This window comes from Aquila chrysaetos, chromosome 19 (genome assembly GCF_900496995.4).
Source record: "Aquila chrysaetos chrysaetos chromosome 19, bAquChr1.4, whole genome shotgun sequence".
Lineage (NCBI taxonomy): Eukaryota > Metazoa > Chordata > Aves > Accipitriformes > Accipitridae > Aquila > Aquila chrysaetos.
Window position 1 is genome coordinate 4521226 of NC_044022.1, and position 14868 is coordinate 4536093.

Consider the following 14868-nt stretch of genomic DNA (forward strand, 5'->3'; position numbering starts at 1 on the left):
ATTCTCATGTATTTATTTACATAGCGAGTTCCTTTGTGCACTAGCTGCAATCTGGACATTTTTCAAGGGCACTCCTAGTACTTCTTATGGCGGACTGTACTTCAGCCTGTATTGGATACTCGGCTCGGTACATTTAAAATAGGAAGGTATAGCAGGGCATGAGGAGGGAGGGTGAATCAGGTCTGCTAGGTAATCAATCCTTCGTTCAGCACGACTTTCCCCATTGGTATATATTTCCATAAATCACTTAATTGGCGGAAAAAAAAGTTACGGCTGCAGTTTGCTATGTTAGTTCTTTATTCTTACGGCAGAATATTTTCACCTATCTCTCCGTGGCTGTTCACATTTAAAGGTACTTTTTTTTCTAAAAGCAGCAGACTTGTCCATGCTTCTTTTTTTTTCCTTTCTGGGTGAAGTTCTGTTCTGCGAGTAAAACCTGCCCCGGTAGTGATAACAATAAAAGCTAGTAGCCCTTGTTTCAGCCATCGATATGCAATTAATGGTGCGTATGTATGACAAATGGGCTATTGAAATAGTGGTATCCTTTAGCTGCTTACTTTCAGTGTTTCCTTCACAGCTTTTGTGCTGCAGTCAAAATGAATGAATTCTGCCAAAAAAGCAAGAACCGTAAGTTATAGAGGATGATCAAACACGGTTTTAAACTCACTTTTTTTTTAATCTTCTCCCGCCCCCCCCCTCCCCTGCCTATCTCAAATACTATAAATAAATTTTGACCCCTGGCCGGAAAGGGTGATGAGGAGACTATTGCCTCTGACTTTAAATCCTTTCAACTATCAATTTTCATATATTTCTTTTTAGGGTGTCTCTGGCTAACGTTTACTCTGAACCCCCTTCTCACTTGCACGTTTCTGTCTAGCATCACAGAAATCCTCTCCTTAGCTGTGGAGGTTAGATGCAAATCTTTTAGTGCTGCTTTTTAAATTGCCTGGAGGAGTCCCTTGACGGTGACATGAAGCACTCCTCTTCCCTCTCACCCTGGGCTGAGCGCACTGCCACCTCCACACTACTAGTAGGTCCTGCCTGTCTGGGAATCGTGGTGTTGCCTCTAGACTTGTCATGTTTGGCGTTTGACATTTTATACAAAATATACGAATGTTTGATATTTGACATTTTATACAAAACACAGGAATTTTAAGATAGGTATAATACTATTTTGTTTCTATGAAAACTATTTCCTTCTATTGTTATGATGTAATGAGAATACCACTGATGGGGATAGGTAGGCCTAGTGATGCTCTGTTTCTTCAAATCAGGAAGAAGCTTGTTATACATAGTGATGTTTAAATACTGAGTCATTACAAAAACATTGGAATGAAGATGTTACCAATGTCGGTAGAATTTAACTGAATAAATAGATGTATTCTGGTCTGTATTAGGATCGTTTTGTTGAGTTTCTGCATTAGTAGCTGCAGTTTCTCTCTAAAAGTTGGAAGTGTGTTGTAGAAATTCAAGTTATTAAATACAGCTATTAAATACTGCTTTGTAAAAAAAAAAAAAAAAAGTACTTGAAAACTCATTTTGGGTCTCCTTTTGTCTCCATCCTCCTTTTTTTCAAAGGATCTTGTTCAGGAAAGAAAATGGGATTGGTATTTGATTGCTCTTTAAAGAGGAGCACTTACCAGGCTGTCACCTTGTTTATCTATGTTTTTATTTAGTGTAGGATTTTGCAGTTTGCATTTCTCTTATCCACCCACTGTGTAATTTGCATTTACAAAAAAAAATTATTTCCCATTTTTGTAGGAGTTGGCATCAGTGTGATGGAGTGTCATGTTACGAAGACGCCATCACACTTAGTAAATCTGCTATGAATTATTTAAGTATTATAATAATTATGTTTCAAACTGTTTATGTCAGATTCATGAACTAACCCTCTCATAATAATAATAATAATAAAAACTACTATAATTGCTTCTTCTTAAAAATGTGTTAATTTGTCTTCCTGTCCCATCTTTGAGAAGGATCTGCTATACATAAATTCATAGTAAGTTATCAAATCTTCACTAAGCTTTGTACTTGTATGTAGGCATAATTTGATCCAGTGTCCTTTTCCCTGACATTTAGTAGACTTCTTTCCAGAACTACAGCTGATTTTACCAGCTATTTCAACCTCACTTCTTAAATAACTAACACAGTATTTTATCATCTGCATTCCACTAATAAATTGGATAGTGACACACCACATTCCAGGTATTGTAAGTTTGTGGTGCATTATTCCTTAGCGATGTGTGCTACTTACAGGTTAAAACTCCACTTCTGGAATGAAACCTGCTATTATTGACCTCTCTACTTGAGTAGTTTCATTAACTTAATTAGGACTAGACATGTATGGGGCAGTGCTTGAAGACTATACTGCATATCTAGAGCCTAATTTTGTTTAATTTTTCACATAAATACTGGCGACTGTAGTGGCAACAGGGCATCTCTGAATATGTTCAATAATTTCATCAGGTAATTTATCAGTTTTATCATTTGGTAGCAGCTAGAGTTTGAATAACAGCAGGGCTATTTGCAAGTTGTATTTCTTTTGTAATAGTGAAGAGACATGAAGTGGTTTATGGACTTGTGAAGTTAATCACACTGGCTTTTGGAGTGGACCAAATGAAAATGGTTTGGTATTTGTTTAAACACTGTAGCTGATTATTTTAAAACAAACTATAAAAACCTACGCTCAGTCCAGAAGTTATTACTCTACTGAAATAAAGGGGATTATTCAACTGAGTTATCACAAGGATCTGGGAAGCTGTGTGTCTGTATTCTGTGTGCCTATGATACTTCACCTTACAGATAAAATTCTTCAGGGATCTTAGAAGTTCACAGTAAGGGGCCTGTATGACTGAAAACTATTATGGTGTGTGCCGTTTCCTGTATTGGTGCATTTTTATGTAGGTACAAAAAGACTGCCAGTGCTTTCTTCCTGGGCGGTTCTTTGTGTGCCCTCAAGGATATCAAATTCTTTTTCTGTCTGAGTAGTAATCGAGAGTGATGCTTTTGGCCCATGGTGGGTTTTTATGTGTGTGTTTGTTTTGTTTTGGTGGGGGTTTTTGGCATTTGATAAACAGCAGAACGCTGAAATCTATCATACAGTTAAAGGTTTTCAGTGTTATTATGTACAGCTATTGAATCCACACGCTATATACTTAAGAGATGTAGGCAGTATGGGGGAGATTATTTTTAATGAAACTGAATGTTTGTTGTGAGGCATTTGCAGACATGCAAGAGGGTGGAGTCTATGGTCTAAAACACTTAGATACATGGACAACGTTAGAAGGGGGCAATATGTGGAAGAAGAATAACAAATAGAAACCCTGCTCAGTTCATGCCTTGTGAGTGTCAGCATCTTTAGTGGAAATGTGTATGTGTGTATTCTTTCTTTAAGAAAGTCAGTATAGAATGGTGATGAGTAGCTTAACGTAGGTAAGGACTTCCTTTTTAATGCATATTAATGCCGGCTAACAGGGGAAAAGGATGGACGTGTAACTGATGCTACATCAGTAGGGGAAGCTTGGCATCCAGGAATAAGATTCAGACAGGAAGGACTTGAAGGAGTAGCTGGTTGTATGGCAGTTGAGTTTTGTTGTCCATCATTCAGTCTAAACACTTCTTTCATTTAAGAATAAGTGCAGTATCATTATAATATTCTTGGAACATAGAAGATAGTTTGTTTGCTCATAGCTTTTTAATGTATCAGAACAAAATGTAAGAAGCCATGCATCTCTGTTCTTCTATTTTAAGTGCTTTTCCTTTTGCCTTCAGTAGATCCTTTTTCCTGGTTTTGAAAATTATTGTATTCCTAGTAGCCTTTGTGCGTATAGTCATAAGTTAGTCCCTTAAGTTTTTTTATAATAAAGGTCTAATTATTTCTCTTTATTTTTGTACGCCCTCATGTTGAAAGTTCTAATTCATTACATTCTAAGATAAAAATAGCTTATCAGGTTTCTCTGTGCAGATATTTTTTCCTTCCCTTTTGATTTTTCACTATTGTTTGCTGATTGTAACAGATAGGAATATCCTATCCTTTGTCATTCTCAGTGTTTTGTTTTGGTTTTTTTGCCTCCTTTTAGAGAAGGAATTGATGGGATCTGTGTTAGAAAGAGACTGAAGCAGCTCCTTCCTGACTTCTTACATATTAAGCCAGCCTTTGTAGCGTATTGCAGTGTTTCTTGTAATGAGGTGAAGAACCTCCTTCTCTGTTATCTGCAGCTGTGGCCAGGGATAAACTTGTTAAAGCTGATGTTGTATGTATATATTTGGGTATACTTCAAAATTATTTGTATTTACCATTTCCCCCACCCACCCACCTTTTTTCTTCCACAGATTAAAAAAATGTCTTACTAAGATATTTATTTTTGGTTGTTAGATAAATAGATAATGACTGGCATTTTTATGTATGACACTGTAGTGGAAATTCCACAGCATCCTAACACATTAAACATACTCTGAAACAGCGTTTGCATGTCCTTCATCTCATTTTCTTTGGGGATGAACAGCTGTAACCTGTGGGTGAGGTAATGATTGATATTTATGCTGGGCCTTGGTGCAGCACTGTACTTCAGATGGAAGTGTAGGCCGGCAGCGTAAACTGTTTCTTCCTTCCTGCCACCCACCCTTGTTGTTGTTGTTACCTGAATTGGTTTCTCTCTACTTTTGTTGTCTAATTCCGTGGAATACTGGAGGTGATGTGTACTGAAGGACATTTAACTCCTCCCTTGTTGGGAATGCTGGGAAGCCAGCAGCAGGTTCCAGCGGGACTGAGGGAGAGAAAACAAATGCTGAGTATCTGAGTGTAGCAAAATGATCACCTCAGCAGCAGGAACATTGAATTCTGCATGTTAAAAAATTGCCAGACATGCTATGTGGGAACTGGACAGCTCAGTCAAGACCTGAATGGGAACAAGTTGCAGCTCTCAGCTGTGGGATTAGGGACAACTTCAGGTACCGGTAATCTGTATTTCACCTTGGAGCTTGTGACTGCTGTTTGTGCATATCTGAACTTGAATTTTAGATCATTCAGGCCCATAGCTCTCTTCCTTGGCTTGGCTTAAGGCTGTAGTAGGAAATTAGCCTGTCTGAATGTGGTCCTCGCAGCAGACTTGGTAAGCAGTACTTTTATGATACTGTAAACAAAATGACTAAGGGCATGCATTTCTGTTTTTTTTTTAACTGAGAGTTCTGCCTAAGTACAACTTTTGTGAATGTTAAAAGCCATCGTCATGGTATATACAGTAAGTGGGAATTACTTGTTTTATATTTCTGGTCAGTCAGCTTTGTGTCTCAGTAAAAGTCAGAACGTAAACTTTTGATGATGTCCCTATATACACTTGTGCAGTACTGAGCAGAATGGAGAGCTCAGTTCTGACTCAGCCTCTGAGTGCTACTCTAGCTTGCAGGAATCCAGAAATATCTGGAATGTGACTAATCATTCTTGTGGTTTTATGTAAAAGAGATAGTACAGCTTATTTTCAATCTTTTCTTTGTTCAGTATTGGTTCCACTAACTTGGTTATTCCTCATTCTAACTATGGTGAAAGGCAGAGCTGCTGATCAATACTCTTCCACGTTAAGTCTGTTTTTGCAGCAATTAATTGAGCCTACTGAAGTAGCAAGCCTTCCCTGCCACAATTTTGCACGTGTAAACTTTAGCTCACCATAATTATTAAAGGGATATGACTGAGTGCACTGCTCTCATTTTAGAAGCTATTGAAAATGAGGAGAATGTCAATGAGAAATTTTAATGTAATTGTTCTCACATCAAATCTAAACTCCGAGACCCCAGCTCTTCATCAGTTTTAACATAATTTAGAGGTCTGTATTTTGAAATTCAGCTGTTGTTAAAAATTACCTTGTACATTCTGCTAGAAGGACAGCCTTTAATTTTTGACATCTTCTGTTATACATATGTTGCAGAACATGTTAAAGCACTGACTGGAACATTTTTCACTTGGTATACCTCCAGACAAATTTAAATTCACAGATGTACTACTAAGTGCACTAAGTATTGCAAGCAATGGCAGTGAGGAAATACTGAGGGAAGAAAAGACTGAAGAATCAACACCCTGGAAGAATTTTTTTTTTTTTTAATTTATTTTTTTTAAAAACAGGTTGCTGAGACATCAGTTGAGGTTCTGCAAATAGCATTATTTGCATTATTAATACTATGGGGTTTTGTTTCTGAAAATAAATTTGAGGAGGGAAAAAAGTTGCTAACAGGCTTTCTAAAAATGTAGAGAAAATTATTTAGGAGGTCTGTTTATTTTTGAGAGTAACACTTAAAGTTAAGACCTTCTTACTTGTAGGTCTTCTGGCCTTCAGAAGTATAGTTCTACAGAAATACTTAAATTTTGTTGCAGCTGAGTACTCTTACATATTTGTGGAACTCTGGTGTATTTTGCAGTCACTAACTGGGATTTTGTTTAGCTCCTTGACAGAGGATAAATTTGTTGCTGCTTGTAAACCATCCACAGTGAAGGCCATCTCTCGATTTGTGTTAAGACTCTGAAAGTATGTTGAAATCTGATTTAAAAAAAAATGTAGTGTATATTTTCCACAAATACAAACTATGTAAAATGAAGATTTGGCAGATTACACAATTGTGATACTGCTATCAGCATTTTGTAGTTTTTTCTACTTTCTCTAAAGAAATTTGAAAATAGCTTGCCAGTGACAGGATTACATTTGTGGGGTTTTTTTGGTTTGTTTTTTTCCTTAAAATTATTTGGGAGATTCAGTTTAGAGTTAAATGGAAAGTTTGTTGCAGAGTTTAGCTGAGACTTTATTCCATGATACTGTCGTTATGGAGACAGAGGCAAGCAAGAAACTCCTTGAGTTTTATGTATCCCATATAAATTAAACAAGTGAAAACAGAGATTCTGCCTTGGAGTTTGGTAGGTTTGTTCTACTACCAAAAAAAATTAATCTGTGCCTTAGTGGGACATAGGTACCAAAATGGTACTTCGTGTTCAACGGCACAGGAATGCAATCTGGAAATGTTTGTGTTCATGTCTACATACTGTGATGGTTTCGGTTTCTCTTGAGAGCTGGCACAGGTTACTATTCGGACTCCTCTAATTTGTGTCAATGGCTTGGACCACTGCTGAGGAACAAAGATGGTCTTATCCTGGAGTGCTCTTTAGCTGCATCTGAGGATCTGGATTTTAATCTGTGAATATTGGCAGGAGTTTAGCTGCTTTTTTTTTTTTTTTTTTTTTTTCGGGGGTGGTCCTGAGCTCTTCTGGAAGCTTTGCTTTTCTGTGATCTTCATTATGCAATATTCCCTGTTTCATGTTGCGTAAGAAATTCTCTCAAGCACTTGATAAAAGTCTAGTACCAATTTTGAAATAAACACAAGGAAACTAAATGTGTTTTTCTTTCAGAGATTGAAAAGAACAATGTGTTTCATCTCAAAAAGAATAGTACTTCAAAGTCATATGCTGTAGCATTGGTTGGTATCTCCTCAGTGGAGTTACATGGTAATGCTTTGTGGTCTGGCAGAGATCCACATCACTATAATCTGTTTCTGATACTTAACATATATTCTAGATGGTACTACTTAATCTGTCTCCAGAATCTAATGTATGTTTTTAATATAGAGAAATAATGGAACAGTGATAACATAGTCAAGTGCAGTGTTAGTCAAGTCTTCCGTAGCTGGGGGTGTAAATTTAGGATTCTCTTCTTAAAGGTAGATTAGTCCCAGTCTACATGTGAATATATGTGGCATATGCTGGTAAACTTCAGGAAAGTTATTATAAATCATATTAGTATAAAATAATTCTTCTCAAATAGTAGTCCTTTTCTACAGACATGCTTATCTTTTGTATAAGGGATTAACTAGAAGCCTTTGTGTGCCTTTAAAGCCTGAAATACCTAGTTGCAGTGTTCTGTATTTATTTTTTTTAAATTATAAAATTCATATTTGTGTGGGCAGTAACATCAACATCAAAATAAACTTAATTCTTGCAATAGTGTTCTGTGGTTGTATTTGATGCGCAACATGTTACTTAGGGCATATTAAATCTGAATATTTATGTCATTTAGTGAAAGAATATACTTTTCATCTCTGCAAACAAGTTACACATCATAACAGCTGTGCAGTGTGATAGTGAAAGCTTAGCTCTCACTTCTGAATCCAGGTTATTGATCTGTGATGGAAACAAACTTTATTGGACTTGCATGTTTTACTGATTTATACTTTGTATACTTGTGTAGCTATTTTTGGCAATAAACCCCAAACTTTCAGAAAGCTTTATTAAAAGATTTTAAGTGAGGGGAATAAATCCCCATTCACTAACTCCATATGATTCAGTAATAATGAAATTAACATGAAATCACACACAAAATTAATAACTTCCACTACCTATATTACAGCACATACATGGTGATGAGGATGTATTACTGTATGTTTATAAGAAGAATTAAAAAGCTGCGCTCTCAATAGAGTTGTGTGCTTTCTCTTATGAGGACTTCCGAAGTTTTTACTTGTGTTGATTTTCTGGATTTTAACTGTTGGACTGTGTTGTCCTATATTAAGCAGGACTAATTGTCATGCAGCACCATGCGCATGCTGTAGGTGCCCCCCCGATAGTTGCTCAATGTGGGCAGTGCCGCAGGTGAATCCCTGCCTGAAGTCTGCCTCGCACTGGTTAGTGTGGTTGGGACACTGGAATTGGTGGTTTAGCTGTTCTTGTGAACACCTAAGCAGATGCATTGCTTTCCCCTTACACAAAGGTTGTGGTAATATTTCTTGGAGTCATTCTAGTTTGACTGTATGGTGACATGGTCCTGACATGATCAGAAACTCCATGTTTGTAAGGTGGGGTTTGTCTGGCAGGTGATAAAACATTCAGACATAAAAATGTATAGGGATTGTTTGACTTGAATATTCAAAGATTTTGTATCAGAATGTGCTGTAACACATTCATGCTATGGATTTCCAAGAAAAGCTATTTTAAAGACCACCTTTATAATTTAAAGATGTGGTAATTATTTTATGTAAGGTCAGCTCTATGCTGGTTCACTTCAAGCTCAAGTGCAAAGGAAGGGAAGCTTTTATCTCAAAAAAAAAAAAAAATTAAAAGGATGCTAGTGAGTGTTTCTAGTTGTCTAGACACAAGACCAGGGTTTTAAGGTACAGTATGTCAGATCTGGCACCAAGAGAACAGCTTGTTACTGAGAAGTTTGACTTTGTCTTGAGGATCTCATTTTTATAACTAATGGCAAGATGACTAGGAGCTCTTATTAAAGATAAACTGCAACTGTGTTTGATTTCTGTCTAGTTATTGCCTCTGGCCAGTATAGTTTAATACAAATCAGGATTTCCTGTAAATCTGGAAATGGGTAAATTGTTTTTTCCAAATTACATATGTTTAAAATTATTTGGAGGTTTAAAATATCCACTGTAGTGGGTGGAATGCTAGGTAAACTGTAAGCAGGGTTGTGATGAGGGTTCCAGTGAAGGAGGCAATGGGTATTTGCAAAATTGTTTTAGCTAAGAGAGGACTGCCTTTGAACTGTGTTTCTTCTCATTAAGAAGGGAGTCCTGTAGAAGGGGATTCAGGGGAAGAGTGTAGGTGCTCGGAATAGGGTAGCAGAGGAGTCTGGCGATGGGCTGTAGTGCTTCTTCACTAGCAAGGATCTCAAAAATTCTAGTTTTTCAAATTCATTGTAAAAAGGAGGGTTGAAGCACATGATTTTGCAATGAACGGTCATCACTGACCTCAGCCGGGGTGATGGGACTTTTTAACTTTCTCCTACATGCCACTTTTTATGGGAATGAAAAAATGGGCCCTGTGCGCCCATTTCTTCAGCTTTGGGGATAGCCAGGGAAATCCCTATGGTGGGCTATAGTGCAGTTGCAGAATACTTCTTGTTCCAGCGCTCTGATGCTGGCACTTGATGATGCAAGCGTACATGCTCCTTGTGCTTACTGCAGATGGTAAGTAGGACTTTGAAAGATTTTAATGGGGAATCTATAAAGTTTTGGTGGGGATGGACTCCAGAGCCTCAGCTATCTCTTTCCCTGAATTGACTATGAAGAGTGTAGAATCTCTGTATAAAGATCCTGGCACTTCTAAGGTGAGGTTGTCTTTTCCAATACAAGTTTGTGGCTTTTAAGCAGATAGAGTTTATCTTGTATTCATTGCCACTGTGAGTATGGTGTATGTGCCATAGCACTATTTGTATAATACATGGAAAACTCAAATTAAGAGGGAACTTTTCCACTTGTAAAATGAGGTACAAAACCAGTCATAAATACCTGACTGTTCAACAATATTTATCCATCCTGTGGTATACATGCATAATTGTCTCTTCTTCCAGAATCATGTGCTTTTCCCCCTCTCCTTATTCAGCACCTCCTCATTGTTCAGAAACTGGATTGGTGCCTTACCTTCCTGTACTGCTCAAACTTTTCTTGGAAGATAAGTCTTAATTAATCTTGGGGCTTCCTGTGATACTAGTCTCCTTAACAAGTACTTAATAAAAATCCATTTACTTTTGGAAGATCTGTGAGAGAAGAGTTTATTATTTATAAAAAATTGTGGATATTGTGGAATGTAATTTCACTTAAATATACTCTTATACTAGATAACTGCAGCAGAGTTGCAGGGAGTGAAATCTTACAGTTTGAACTGCAGTCAGAAACAAAATTCAAACAAGATAAAGATTTTCTTTTTTCTTTTTTTTTTTTTTTTTTTTTAAAGTGATGTTGTATATTTTAGTCAAATTTTGTTGAAATTTCTCTGGCCAGCTCTGGTCTGGTGCATCTTCAGTGCCTGTCAGTCTTGGTTGTTCAGGGCAGTTGTATTGCATGACTGTCCCAACATTTCAGTTAAGGTAGTAATGTGCTCTTTGCTGATGTGGAAGTTTTATTCCAGAAGTCTTGTTGTGGACACTGAGTTAATTAAAATGCAAAAGTCAATAAAGTATTTATACATTGATAGATGCTCCCAAGAACATTTGGAGAAAGGTTGTAACCATATTTGTTAATGAGCTGTAAAAAGCAAGTCTTGAGGCTAATGCTTTAGAGGAAGCTCGTTTTCCTATCAGCTTTGTTGTAGGGCTATGTTAGTACTTCTTTCAACTCTGAGAATCATGTGATTTTGCTGAAGTGTTTTTGCTGATCTTTGAAAGAAACTGAAATTCTGAGAGCTTTATTATCAAATATTGCCTTAACAGAACTGTCAATTTTCATGTTCCTACTTTTCAAATAGCATAGTATCAGTTTAAATCTGAAGCAATCTCAGGAGAAGAAAACAAATCCACAACAGTTTCTGATGTTCAAGGACATGGGGATTTAGTTTTATTCTTGAATTATCTCCCTCAAATTCTCTATTTATATTTTTTTAGGAAATGAAATGTAGGAAAAACAGCTTGCCTTATCCATAGAGCACAGAATCATAGTCAGTCAGTACCTTTATCTGCAAATGTGCTGCTTGGTAAATTTCAAACTCAGGTTAAGAAAAAAAAAAATGCAAGCAGCAAAGTGAATAATTCAGTGCTGACTAATGCCAGATAAGGTGGAGTGAAGGTAAATAGTTTCCTGCCTTTTATAGTCGATTCTGCTGCTGTGTATCAGTCCTGACTTTGATGCTTAAATAAGTGTCCTAGGTTATGAATTTTATTTATAATGAACATGTGGTTAGGAGGTGATTTTGTTCCCCTTTGTTGTTCTGTTCTGCAAAAAAAACCCCAAACGACTTTTTGTTGTATCTTGTAGTTCTTAGCATATAGAAAGGAAGACTAGAGGGAAAGAAAATTGGTGTAGTTAGTGCCTCTATTAGTACAGTTTTGAAGTTTTTTTTTTTCCTTTTACTAAATGTTGTTTTGCAGGAGATGGAAGATAGATAATTATACTGGAATAAACACACCATTTTCTGCAGTCTTTTATATCCCATAGTAATTTTTCTTGTAAAATCAGCTTGCAACATGTTCCAAAAAAAAATGTGATACAGTTTTTAGGAAGAACCATAGCTCTTTGTTGTGGGAGTTTGAAATTTCCTATACAAAAATCACTTATTCAGAATCTTAAAATATAGTAGTCTTGTATTTTTGTTCTGTCCTTAACTTTGGGGTAAAGCCAACAGTTGTTTTGTGGTGCATTATTGGAAGCTGTATTGGCTAACCCTAGAGTGTCTGTGGAGCTGTTGGGATAGGGAAGAGAAATCTTTTGAATTGTTTCAAAATAGTTCTTGCTGGCTTGCTGGAAAAGACGGCATTCACTTTCTGTTGTAGGCATTTTGGACTGCTTTAGCAGTTTGTAGGATGGGTGGTGGTAGCAGCTGAAAGGAATGGAGGGAGAAGCCAAATCATGATTACACAACCATCTAGTGACAAAGGTACAGGCACTGAACATAGCAGTGTCAAAGCCTTCAGGCTTATTTATGGACAGTAATTTGCCATACAAGCATGACAGGCAGCAAGAAACAGTCAAGGAGTCGTCATAATTTTCTCTTACCATGCATAGGTTTTATACTCTTGGTGATTAAATTCCATTCAATGAAGTTTTTAATGCGGCAGATGAAAACAGGTTTCTGATGAAGGACATCCTCACGCTTCCTCTGCCTGTCAGACACAAACATCCAAATCCATCCCTTAATATTTGTATTTTCAGTATTGGTGCTGCATGGAGATAGAAAAGCAGTGTATGTTACTTCGCCGGGTGGAAAAATTATGGAGATGTGTCTGTGTAAACATTATCTCACCTGGCAAAAGTAAACCTTACATGACCAGATATAGGCTCTAAAGCAGCAAGGCTTCAAAGACTTGATTCAGTTGCCTAAACATGGCATTCAGTGCCCAGTCACACATGCCAGTGTGTCCAGGATGGCCAGAGAGAGCAGACGGCTATGACACATGAGTTATGGGAGGCCCATGCTCTTCAGGAGGAGCAGCTGCACTGTATGGGGGGGGGGGGGGAGGACTTCACAATGCCTAAAAATAGCACTAGATGTATATGTTTAGGGAATTATTTTGAGCTGTTGGGGCTTTGTAAAACCTCATTTGCAACACTTTTATATTGGTTTTTGGTAGGTTGTCTTTTCCTAGCTTAAATTCATTAAGTAGTGCTTCAAAATCATTAAATGTTTTGATTTACAGTTCTGCTAGCTTTGTTATTTCCTACAGAAAACTTTCACGTCTACGGTTGTGAACACTGCAGTAGAAAGAAAATTTTCCATCATTCAAAATGCATTTCTTTCCTTTTAGCGTAGCAGATCTTCCCCTACAGCTATATGGAAATTTGAGTTGTCGTAGGTGTACTACTGCTTGTTGTGGTGAAATAGGTACAGTGTGATTGCAGATCTTTGCCAAATGTGATCTGGTCTAAGCTGTTGCACACAACCTGTTCAAAAGAAGAAAATGGAAGTTTATACACGTTATCACAGTAAATTTAAAAGTAATTTAAGTTGCCAAACAAATGGAAATTTCTACACAACTGGGCTAATTTTGAAAATTGTCTGAAGTCTTTGAAAATGCATTATCCATCCTCTTTGTAATTCATTGTATAAAACTGGACTTGAATGGTCTATTCTGAACATCACAGCAGAAGTGTGGTGTGTTTTTGCCTAAGTGGAGCAGGAGAGAAAGAATTCTGTCTATACAAATGCTATGTTGTTTTAACGATACTGAATTTTTTATAATGGAGTCTTGCAAAGAAAGTCAGATATGTGGGGGTTTTTATATATTAGATTAAAAGAAAGAGGCTTATTACTTGAAGCTTGATAGGTCTCTCTTGATATTTGGCCTGAAATGTTTGCAAGATATTTCATATCCTCAGAGCAGAAATGAATATGAGTGGGTTGAAAATTTATGCTTACATAATTAAATAATGAAGATTCTTTGGCATTATGTAAGATATGAATGTAGGGAAGCTTGTTATCATTGCCCTAGCAAGGTTTCTCTTGTATACTGGAGTAAATTTCATATCTGTAATTTGATAAATACTTTTTATGTTTATATTTTGGAGCGCAGGTTTTGATACTTGTGTATTGCAAAGGTTGAGTTACGGATTGAATGAAGCCTTTATGTTGTGTTTCATATTAGCACTTTTGGCTCAATTTAAGTTTTGAAACATTAGTTTTGTGTGGTGTGGTGGGTTTTTGTTTGGTTGTTTTTTGGGTTTTTTTGGTGTTTTGGTTTTTTTTTAAAGTTAAGGTAGAAATCTAATGATCATAAATGACACCTTTCCAGCATAAATTGTTGTAAGCATTTGTAAAAGAGAAAACAGGCTACTTCATGATTATCTTCAAACTAAACATATTTTGTCTCTGCATACTTAAAGGCTAGATCTTATTTTGCTTAAACACTTCACGTTTTGAAGAATTTCATGTAGAGGAATCTTTATATGGTAACTGTGTAAATATATATATCAATATAGTCTTCATTCCTTTGACAAGACTAATCTTTGCATTTGTGCTTCTAGTAGTCCTCTTTTGGATGGCTAGATTTCATTACTGAGGGATCAATCAAGAATTTACAAAGTAGAATTGATAAATCAGGAACCCTGGAAATAACACTTGACCTGAAGAGTCAGATTTTTTTTTTAATAATTTTTAAGTATAAAGAAGCAAAGAACTAGCAGCCCACAAGTATACTTGTTCAACTCCATCCATTTTCTGCTATGGATACATGAGCTTTTACACTCATCCACAAATAGAAGCTGTATTATAAAGTGTATCATGATTGTTGAATGCAGGCAGTCTATTCAAAAGACTTTTATTGTTCAAACTAAGCTGAAAATGATCTGTAGGATAAAGCTGTGACCTAGTTCTGGATTTCCATGCTTTGGAAAGCATTATATTGCCAAATCTGTGCACGTGTATGTCTTTAATTCCTTTTCCTTCTCTTTGAAGAT

At 36.6% G+C, this 14868-nt stretch overlaps 1 protein-coding gene across 1 annotated transcript in view; it reads left to right on the forward strand.

Moving 5' to 3' along the window:
• Positions 1 to 14868, forward strand: part of UBL3 (ubiquitin like 3) — a 57586-nt gene that overhangs the window by 785 nt on the left and 41933 nt on the right. The window lies entirely within an intron of this gene.